Below are 8,696 nucleotides of genomic sequence, written 5' to 3' on the forward strand. Positions count from 1 at the left end.
GTGGGTGACCTGGACCCGGAAAATATCTGCCTGAAAGGAGAAACATTCTTTCCCATGATCAGTGTCAGTCTGCCCTGGAACATCGAAGGTGGGCACTGCCTGTCTGCCCCTAGGAAGGGCCCCTCTGGTTTTGTTCCCTGCCATATGCCATAGGGTAGCTTATGCCCACCTCCACCAAGCCTGAGGTTTGCAGGACTCCCAGACCAACTCAAGCCCTCTGGTTGCTTCATGGGTCTTGAGCAGAGGATCCCATGTGGGCTTTGCCCCAGGAACTGTCCTGCAGAGCTTGCCAGCACATTTGGCAGGCTCCTGAAGGATGATGGCTAGACTGAAAGGCTTGGGAAAGCTGTAAGAGAGGCTGGCAGGGCTTCTGACAGGGTTGGATTTGTGTGACATTGCAGGCAATGAGATGCTCCTCTGTGGGGAGGGACAAACGTGATGGGTGGGAGCAAAAGCAGTGAGGATTCAGAGAGCAGCAGCAGCATCCACTTTGCATCGATGTCTTGAGGGATTTCTTTCTGGAAGAATCCAGTGTTGGGAGGCAGGGACTTCCCAGCTTCAATGAGATTGGCACTTTCCTCACACTTCTCTTTGTGGACGTTTTCTTCCTTCAGGAAATGAAAAATATGAGCAGCTCATAAAACACCTGCAACAGTACAGTCAGGGGAATAAATCAGTTGAGCAAAAGAAGACTCAGACCCCAAGGAAGCAGATCTTGAAGATGGAGAACGTGAAGCCCCGCGTGCCTGACTCTGGCATTGTAGTAAGAGCAGCTGCAGCCCCGTTTGGCACATGCCACCCTCTCTATGGCACCTGAGCCCCTTGCAGCCCACAGCAGCGTCCTGGTGCCCTGATGGCACCGGGGATCTCCCTGCCCACTTGCAACCATGTGTCACCTCAGCATTGCTCCTAGGACTTCCACTCTGGTCATGCTCTCCTCTGGGGTTGCACCAGCTTCCTGGCTACCCCAGGGAGAGATCCTGAAGGCCATGCTCAAGGGATGGAGCTGATGGTGCGTTGAAGGAGATTCAGGTCATTGCTGGGGAGTTGGTTGGTCCCAGTCCAAGCCCTGCTAGATTTGCAGAGCTGAGCAGCAGCTGCTTGATTGTGCCCTGGGACTGTGCTGGTGGTGCTCATCTCCAAGAGGCACCAGCTTGGTCCCAGTTCCCTTTCAAGACAGCTTTTGTCCAAGGTGCCTTGGTAGTGGCTGGGGGCAGGCAAGTATCAGGAGCTCTGGAAGGTTCCTGGCTTGTCTGTCTGCCTGGCCAGATCAGGCAGACTTGGCTAACAGTGGCTGGGCAGGCAAAGATGCTGGAGTTACTTGCATGGAGATGAGGTCCTGGCTGAGAAAGCAGGAGGTGTCACAGACACTGAGCAGGCAGACAGGAGGACCCCACATCCCCTCTCAACAAGAGCAGAGTGGGATCCTTTCTCAGATGCAAACCTTGGGAAAGACCTTTGCTAACCAGGCACTCTCTTCCCTTTCTTCAGCCAGACACTCAGCTGCAGATAAAGATGGTGACAATGCTAATAGAGGAGGCTGCTCTGGAGCTGCAGGAAATGCTCATATCCCATCTCCCAAACAGTTTCCCTGACAAAGAGCTGTGCCAGAGTCTTGTCAAGTGAGTAGGAACTGCCATCCCCATCTCCAGGTGCCCCGTGGGGTACACCCAGCAATGTCTCCCTGTCCTGAGAGCTCCTTGTGTCTGCTGAGCTGGGAATAACCTGGACTTCAGAAAGGGTGTGGTCCTGGCGGCTGTGACACTCATGTGAGCAGTGGAGTGTCCTCCCTTCCCCAGCACCACGCTGAGCTTTGGGCTGCTCAGCTCCCCAGAGGTGTGGGGTTCTGTTCCTAGAGCTGAGGACAGTGCAGACCTTCAAGTCCTTCCAGACAGCATAAATTCTGTCCCTGCTGGCTAGCTCTGAAAGAGACAATTCCCAGCTGATGTCCTGGTTCCAACTAACAGAGCACGCTAAATAAAAGGAGAAGGGAACTGCACATGCCAGCAAACCCTTTAAAACCCAAAATCAGATGGCGTGAATCCTGGTGGGTTGGCAGGGCTTATCTAGGTCATTTGGTCTGTCCCTTTACACCATCGTGATGCAACACAAGTACAGGGTGCTTCAATTCAGGAAGAAGATGCTCTGCAGAACAGATCGTGTGATCTGGGTTGCAGAGCAATGAAGATTTCCTGTGCAGGCAAATCTTATTCCTAGGCCCCAAAGCAATTTCAGGCTCAGGCCATACACCAGGCTAAGCAGTTTCATTGAGACCAGTGGAGGTCCAGTGTCCTCACCTATACTGGCTTTTCACGGCAGAGGAGCTGTGGCCAGTGTCCATTTAAAACTAATTTCATTTTCAGGTACCATTAGTAGCTGATAAAACCTAGGACCTATACTCCTGACTTCCCAAAGTCATTGCCAGGTGGTCAGGCCATGGGTTTCATGGGCTTGAGCTGAGTTTTTACAGCAGCGAATCAAGAACTAGCCACTTGATTTGTATCCTCCATCCACCTGGACATGTAGCCAGGCTGTGGTTTAAGGACTGTCCTTACTCCTCCTTGCAGAGTTGAGCTGCCCGAGTATGTCCTGGACATGGGCACTGTAAGAAAGGGTTACACTGAGAGGCGCACTCTGATGATCACCAACCCTGGGCGGATGCCGGTGTCCTTCCAGGTCGATGTATCTGCCCTGCGGGGCACAGGTAAGCAGTGCAGGAGACACTTGCTGTGGGCTTGAGAGAAGTGTCTCAGACAGATTAGCTTAAGCCACTGAACTTGGGGAGGTTTTTGAGCTTTTTCTTCTCAGCGCCCCTGCTGGGAGCTTTCGAGGCAGAATTCTCCTGGGCAGCCATGCCCAGGGCACCTGGGCTGTCTGTGACTGCCCTAACGCTTCAGTGCAGGGGCCAGATGGGCTCATCACCTATGTCACCTCTCAGCATCTTCTGCCCTTGGCTCCCACGAGCATCAAGTCTCTCTGGGCGCTCTGTGGGCTTGTTTTGCAAAGCAGCGGGGTCTGCTGTGTTTTGGAAGTGCTTTGGTTGGAGTTGACACTGTCACAGCACTTGTAGTCAGCCCTTATTGAGGAAACAGCCTGTGATATCCTCTGATGGATCAAAAGAGGTTTCCAAAAGAGGCCTTGAGGTAAGGCTGTGCTTCCATCACACAGTGGCTCACTGTGTTTGAGGCGTGTTCAGGTGCACTCTTTAAGTTTTTGTCCAGGTCACAGCATGGCATAGGGTTTTTCCTTTCAGCCAGTACACCTGTAAGGCCTTAACGTGCTTATGATGCATTTCATGTTTCTTGTGTATCTCAGCTGCTTTGTTTTCATCTGTTCAAGGTTTCAGAGTGAATCTGGACCAGATACAGAGCCTGCCTCACAGACACACCATAATGTTTGAAGTGTGCTTTGAAAGTGCCCACCGGTCACGGGGTGACGTGGATGTGCTGCTGCCCATAGAGGTACCACAGCTCTTGGGGCAGGCAGGAGGCTGGGCACAGCAGCAGATGTCACCTGCACCCTCCACTGACTTCTCTGTCCTTCTGCAGGTGGCAAAAGGCCCCACGTATAACATCCGCCTCCATGCCACTGTGTTGGAACTGTCGCTGCACCGCTCAGGGCAAGGTCTGGAGGCACGGTTGGAGTTCAGCCCCCCAGCACTGAAGATGGGGTGGACGCCACAGTGGCGATGAAGAACCCACGCAATTTCCCTGCTGAGCTTTACTCACTGGATTTTGATGACCCCTGCAGCTACCCTTGCAAGCTCCGCTGAACACCTTGCTCTTAATTACCTACGTTAATTAACTAATTGTTAATTAAACCATTGGCAAGAAATCGTTAATTGTCAGCTTGTCTTGTTTGGAAAGACAGGTGCCTGCGGGACCTCTCTGGAATGGAGAATATGACCCCCTTCCCTCCAAATTATTATAACTTTGAAATTAAGGGGCTTTCAGGCAAAGAGAGGGGAAAAGGAGGAACAGTTCTTTACTAGTATGTATAACAAGGCAAACATACAACAACAGCAGCAACAACAAACAGAACCGGCTACCTAACCACAGCCTTCTCTCGGCTGCAGGCACTTTCCCTTGGGTGTAGTTCCTTTTATTCTCCTTTTTTGCTGAAGCCCTTGATTTAATTATCCTGTCTGGTCAGTGTTAAATTCATTCTATTTAAAAGTTCCTGATTTGTCAGCTCACGTTGCTGTCCATAGTCCTCCTCCAACTCATTATTTGCCTTTATTCATTATTTGCCTCCCTTCCCTGCCCGGCTGTGACTGGAAAGGATTGTGAGAGATGAGGTGGTATTTTGCTGAAGCCAAAAGGCTATTAGGTTAAAGAATGAAAATTGTGGATTCTATGTGGTGTTGTTGAGATGGGTTGGATTTGTTCTGGTTGGTTTGTTGAGTGTTGCCGTGAGCTGGGAGAGGGGTGGGGTTGAAGAAGTAACTAAAAAAGAAGTGGGATGAGAGGGGAGGGGACTGTAAATTTGCAGATGACATCAAACTGGGAGCATGTATCAATCTGTTGCAGGGTAGGAGGGCTCTGCAGAGGACCTGGACAGGCTGGATGGAGAGACTGAGTCCAACAACAAAGTTTAACAAGTCCAAGTGCTGAGTCCTGCATCACAGCAACCTATTACATTTTCTCAAAAAATTACTTGGCTCCAGGTAGAAACTTTGAGTCGGTGGTGAATCCAGCTTAATAATGGATTCGTTTTCCTTCTCAAAGTGGAGCAAAGGCTCAAAGCAGTATCATTGTCATCTTAATAAAGACAGCCAGCCCTACTTTCTGTTTAGTGTTACTGATCGTCCCCTTTCCTTTGCTGCTTCCATCAGACAGGGAGAATTTAGAGAGTTCATCTCCCTTTAGCCTTTCAGAAGTGATAACAGACATGCATTTCATTTTCCTGCAATCCAACCCTGCCACAACAGGCAGAAGCTTGCGAGCCTTCCTCAGCCCTTTGTCCTACTGCTACCACCCCACCAGCCTAAGGAACAACAAAAACCACCCCCAAAAAAGGAAGGCTGTAAAAATGGCTTCACTCTGGACCTAATTGCATTTCAGAAGAGTTTCATTTAATACATCTTTAGACAATTATACAATATAGGAAGCACAAGGGGTTTAAAACTGTATGTATACAAGGATACATCTTGACCTTACCTGGGTCTTTTACTTTTGCAACCTACAGAAGGCACATGAAATAGTATTTATAAGCCAGCCTACATTCCTTAGATGCAAATAGCTCACCTCTGTTGTTGCATCACAAGGTAAGGTGGAAAGACAAGCAACTAGATTTGCTTCAACAAGCACCTGGCAAAGGTTGCGCATAAAACAGATTACCTCTTCTCCATCAGCTATGGAAAAGAACCCAGTCACATGCCCTCAAACCTCAAAAGCCACTCCCGGAGAAGTGCAGACTGTCAATGTGTGTGTTCAGCAGCACCGGAGCACATGGCTGGCACGGTCAGTAGACCAGGCAGCCTCGGCGGCACTTATCCTTTGGAACGCAGGGACCAAAGGCCACAGGGGACAAGTGCGGATTGTTGGTGTCCTGTGGAAACCAAAGCCCATAGCAGCAGCTGAGGCCGTGAGGACTTGGGGGTGTCCTGGCCTATTTCAGCTCCTCCCCCAGATCAGCCGTGTGTGATTTACAGCTCATTATCAGAGCTCGGCTTTGAAGTCTTAGCAAGCACTCCACATCAGTCCAAATATAAAAAGGAAAGAACATATCAAAATTTTAAAATGCAAAGGCGGGGTGGAGGGGTGTGAGGAAGGCAACAGTCTAAAGATGAAACAGCAGCTGCGTTCTTCGGTGGGAGGGCTGGCGACTCCCGAGGGAGAAAATGGGTCACGGCTCAGGTATCGCTGACCCGGCGGTGCGGGTGGCTCCGGGCAGACCCCGAAGCGAGGCGGGTCCGCACTGCTGATGGCCGGGCTGAGGGGGACGGGATCGCCGGGTTGACTGCGATGGGATGGCCGGGCTGACAGGGACGGGAACGCCGCGATGAGGGGCAGCGGCGGCCCCGCGGAGCTGAGGGCGGCGCCCGGCCCGGCCCCTCAGGGCGCGGCCGCCCTCGGACTCGGGACAGCGCTGAGCCTTCCCCTCAGCCCGACGGGAAGCGCTTGCAACTGTAGAACCATCAGGGCTGGAAACGATCTTTAACACCATCCAGTTCAACGTCAGCCCAGCACTGCCACTGCAAACCCTAAACCAAGAAACCATTTCCCAGTGTCAGATCCAGAGGCCTCTTTAACACCTCCAGGGATGGCAACTCCACCACCTCCCTGGCCAACCTGTTCCTAGGCCTGAACTGGGACAATTTTTTTCTAAAATCTAACCTGACTTTCCTCTCTCAGCGTGAGGCCAGTTCCTCTGGTTCTCACGGCAGGCCCAGCAGAAGAGACCGACCCCACCTCACTGCACACTCCTGTCAGGGAGCTGGAGAGAGCCCTGAGGCCCCTCCTGAGCCTCTGCTCCAGAATGAACAAACCCAGCTCCCTCAGCTACTCCTTACGGGACATTTTCCCAACCCTCATGAGCCTTGTTGCCCTTCTCTGGACACACTCCAGCCCCTCCATGTCCTTTTTCAAATGAGGGGCCCAGAGCTGGACACAGCACTCGAGGTGTGGCCTCAGCAGTGCCCAGCACAGAGGGGCAGGCACTGCCCTGCTCCTGCTGCCCACACTGCTGCTGATACAGCCCAGGTGCCATTGGCCTCTTGCCCACCTGGGCACACCTGGGCTCACGCTGAGGTGACTGCTCACCTGCAGGCTGTGGCACTTGGCCTTGTGGAACCTCACACCGCTGTCCTTGGCCCATGGATCGAGTCTGTCCAAGTCCCACTGCAGAACCTTCCCGTCCTCCAGCAGATCCACACTCCCCCCCAACTGGAGAGTCTGCAAATTTACTGAGGCTGCTCTCAAACTCCACATCCACATCATCGATTAAGGCGTTAACCAGGAGCAGCCCCAAAACGGAGCCCTGGGGAACACATTTCAACACAGCTCAGATTGCATACTCTGCAGCTGGAGGCTGCAATGTCCCCACAGCAGGAAGAGCTGCCATCCCGTGGCATTGGCCACACACACGGGTGCAGGAGAAAACCCTTTTACTAGGTGAATGTGGCTGACAGACCCCAGCTCTCAGGCACACATTCCTTTTCCCTAATGACCCTGAACTCAAGAGATGGTATTTCACCTTCCAGCTCTTTGCACCATTGGATCCTCAGACCATCAGAGCTCCATCAGCCTCTCTCACCTTTTTGCACCTTCTCCCCACTCAAGCTGATGAGCAGCTTTTATAAGAAAAAATGCAGTTCTGCTGCCAACGACGTCAGCCAATTTGTAAATGCAACTTACCCTGCCGAAAACAGCTACTGCCTTTTTCTTCCAGAGGTGAGTCATCAGAAGAAATGAAAATGTGTTGCATTTTACACCAAAGAGGAGAAGAAACGAAAGCGCTCACAGAGGATTTTGCAAAGCCAATATATGCCAATATGACTTATCCTGTTGGCTGCTCAGTTATACAGCCCTTTGCTACTTTACCACTTGTCTTGTCCGGAGATTGTGCTCAGATAATTCAGTGATGGGTACAACAGAAATGAAATAAATCGTAGCTGGTCATGAAATACTACAACTTAGGAAAATTGAAATAGATTGTGAAGTATTTACATCATGATGACGACAGTTATCACTTAGAGACCAAAACAAGCCTTTTTAACAAAAGGTCATTTACACCTTTTTCCTCAAGCCCTACTATCCATTTGTTTGGCTGATGTAGTATAATGTAAAAATATTGGTCAATATCTTCTATTGTTTCACCATTCCAACACTTCTGTTGTGTTTTATAAAAGCTCTGAGTATTTTTGACTTTGAAAAAAATACATATTATTTTGGTAGTAGCATTGAACTTCCGTGTATCCTTTTGGCACTCAACTGAAGAAATGAAGAAGAAAAAAAGGTCAGGAAAAATTGCAGAAGTGGATAATAGATCACAAGGAGCAAAGTTTACATGATATGAGTACATTACTACCACTACTACTTAAGAGCATCTCTCACAAAAAAGCAGACTGGTTACAATGTCCCAACTCCTTCATTTCAACTCTCCAGGACTTGTTTCCTGCTTTGTAGAGCTGAGTTGAGCCATTTTTACCTAATATGAATACCAACTAGTAATACACACTTACAGCTCTCTTGTACTACTGCACCAGCACCAGTGTCTAGGGTTGCAATACAGGAAATGACCAAAAGTATGTATTCTATCACCATCTGTTGAAAGCAGGTGGGGCAGTGATTCTTAGCTCTGTGGGAGATATTCTCTGCTAATGGGCCATCTGTTAAAACCAGGTGGGGCAGTCATCCTTATCTTCTCCACAACCCATCCTTCCTCCAGGACGATATCGTCTGTTAATGGGCCATTGAGTCCCACTGAATGACTGATAAAATTACATCATCTCATTGGAAGATGCTCCAGCCAGGGGGAGGAACCAAGCCTTTCCTACCTAGATAAAAACTGAGATCTGAAACATCAAGGCAGCCTTTTTCCACTGGATTCCAGAGGAAAATCGGACCTTTCCACATCATCACTGGACCTTTGGAGGAAAACTGCACCCTTCTACAGGAGCACTGCTTCAACTGAACCACATCTGTCACTGCAGGAGGACTGCAGCCACCATTTAATGGCACTGCTACCAACAC

Source organism: Sturnus vulgaris, chromosome 12 (genome assembly GCF_052056855.1).
Source record: "Sturnus vulgaris isolate bStuVul1 chromosome 12, bStuVul1.hap1, whole genome shotgun sequence".
Lineage (NCBI taxonomy): Eukaryota > Metazoa > Chordata > Aves > Passeriformes > Sturnidae > Sturnus > Sturnus vulgaris.